Source organism: Muntiacus reevesi, chromosome 16 (genome assembly GCF_963930625.1).
Source record: "Muntiacus reevesi chromosome 16, mMunRee1.1, whole genome shotgun sequence".
NCBI classification, from domain to species: Eukaryota; Metazoa; Chordata; class Mammalia; order Artiodactyla; family Cervidae; genus Muntiacus; species Muntiacus reevesi.
Genome location: NC_089264.1, coordinates 24,334,504 through 24,336,904, shown reverse-complemented (window position 1 = coordinate 24,336,904; position 2,401 = coordinate 24,334,504). Strand labels below are relative to the sequence as shown.

General features: G+C 38.7%; 1 pseudogene; it reads right to left on the bottom strand.

Annotated features, from left to right (window-relative positions):
- Nucleotides 1–1,481: 1,481 nt before the first annotated feature.
- LOC136147982 (large ribosomal subunit protein uL29 pseudogene) lies at nucleotides 1,482–1,905 on the bottom strand (annotated as a pseudogene).
- Nucleotides 1,906–2,401: the final 496 nt, after the last annotated feature.

Here is a 2,401-nt window from a genome sequence, read left to right as displayed (position 1 = left end):
AATTGACAAACCATTAGCAAGACTCATTAAGAAACAAAGAGAGAAAAACCAAATTAACAAAATTAGAAATGAAAATGGAGAGATCGAAACAGACAACACTGAAATACAAAGGATCATAAGAGACTACTACCAGTAGCTCTATGCCAATAAAATGGACAACTTGGAAGAAATGGACAAATTCTTAGAAAAGGATAACTTTCCCAAACTGAACCAGGAAGAAATAGAAGATCTTAACAGAGCCATCACAAGCAAGGAAATCGAAACTGTAATCAGAAATCTTCCAGCAAGCAAAAGCCCAGGACCAGATGGCTTCACAGCTGAATTCTACCAAAAATTTAGAGAAGAGCTAACACCTATCTTACTCAAACTCTTCCAGAAAATTGCAGAAGAAGGTAAACTTCCAAACTCATTCTACGAGGCCACCATCACCCTAATTCCAAAACCAGACAAAGACGCCACAAGAAAAGAAAACTACAGGCCAATATCACTGATGAACATAGATGCAAAAATCCTTAACAAAATTCTAGCAAACAGAATCCAACAACATATTAAAAAATTCATACATCATGACCAAGTGGGCTTTATCCCAGGAATGCAAGGATTCTTTAATATCTGCAAATCAATCAGTGTAATACACCACATTAACAAATTGAAAGATAAAAACCATATGATTATCTCAATAGATGCAGAGAAAGCTTTTGACAAAATTCAACACCCATTTATGATTAAAATTCTCCAGAAAGCAGGAATAGAGGGAACATACCTCAACATAATAAAAGCTATATATGACAAACCCACAGCAAGCATTACCCTCAATGGTGAAAAATTGAAAGCATTTCCCCTGAAATCAGGAACAAGACAAGGGTGCCCACTCTCACCACTACTATTCAACATAGTGTTGGAAGTTTTGGCCACAGCAATCAGAGCAGAAAAAGAAGTAAAAGGAATCCAGATAGGAAAAGAAGAAGTGGAACTCTCGCTGTTTGCAGATGACATGATCCTCTACATAGAAAACCCTAAAGACTCTACCAGAAAATTACTAGAGCTAATCAATGAATATAGTAAAGTTGCAGGATATAAAATTAACACACAGAAATCCCTTGCATTCCTATATACTAACAATGAGAAAACAGAAAGAGAAATTAAGGAAACAATACCATTCACCATTGCAACAAAAAGAATAAAATACTTAGGAATATATCTACCTAAAGAAACAAAAGACCTATACATAGAAAACTATAAAACACTGATGAAAGAAATCAAAGAGGACACAAACAGATGGAGAAACATACCGTGTTCATGGATTGGAAGAATCAATATTGTCAAAATGGCTATTCTATCCAAAGCAATCTATAGATTCAATGCAATCCCTATCAAGCTACCAATGGTATTTTTCACGGAACTAGAACAAATAATTTCACAATTTGTATGGAAATACAAAAAACCTCGAATAGTCAAAGTAATCTTTTTTTTTTTTTTTTTCCAATGGTCTGTCTGTTTAATTGACAGCTGGAAGCTCAGGCCTTGACTGCGTACTTCCGGAGGAGGTACAGCCGCTCCTTCCGCTGCTGCTTCTTGGTCTTCAGGTTTTCTTCATGCTTGTTGAGCCGGTGGCGCATAGCACATGTTTTCTTGGGCCGCAGATCCAGGGGCTTGTACTTCTTGCCCTTATAGAATTTCCTGAGGTTCTCTTTCTGAGTCTGGTTAATGACGGTCAGTACACGGGCGATGGATTTACGAACCACTCGGATCTTGGAGAGTTTGGAAGCCGCGCCGCCTGTCACTTTAGCCACGCGCAGCTGGGACAGTTCCACCTTCAGGTCCTCCAGCTGTTTCAGCAGCTCCTCCTTCTTGCCGCGAAGGTCTCGAGCCTTAATCTTGGCCATAGCTGTATAGTCCGCCTCCACTCCAAAGTAATCTTAAGAAAGAAGAATGGAACTGGAGGAATCAACCTGTCTGACTTCAGACTCTACTACAAAGCCACGGTCATCAAGACAGTATGGTACTGGCACAAAGACAGAAATATAGAGCAATGGAACAGAATAGAAAGCCCAGAGATAAATCCATGAACCTAAGGACACCTTATTTTCAACAAAGGAGGCAAGGATATACAATGGAAAAAAGACAACCTCCTTCACAAGTGGTGCTGGGAAAACTAGTCAACCACTTGGAAAAGAATGAAACAAGAACACTTTCTAACACCATACACAAAAATAAACTCAAAATGGATTAAAGATCTAAATGTAAGACCAGAAACTATAAAACTCCCAGAGGAGAACATAGGCAAAACACTCTCCGACATAAATCACAGCAAGATCCTCTATGACCCACCTCCCAGAATATTGGAAGTAAAAGCAAAACTAAACAAATGGGACCTAATGAAGCTTAAAAGCTTCTGCAC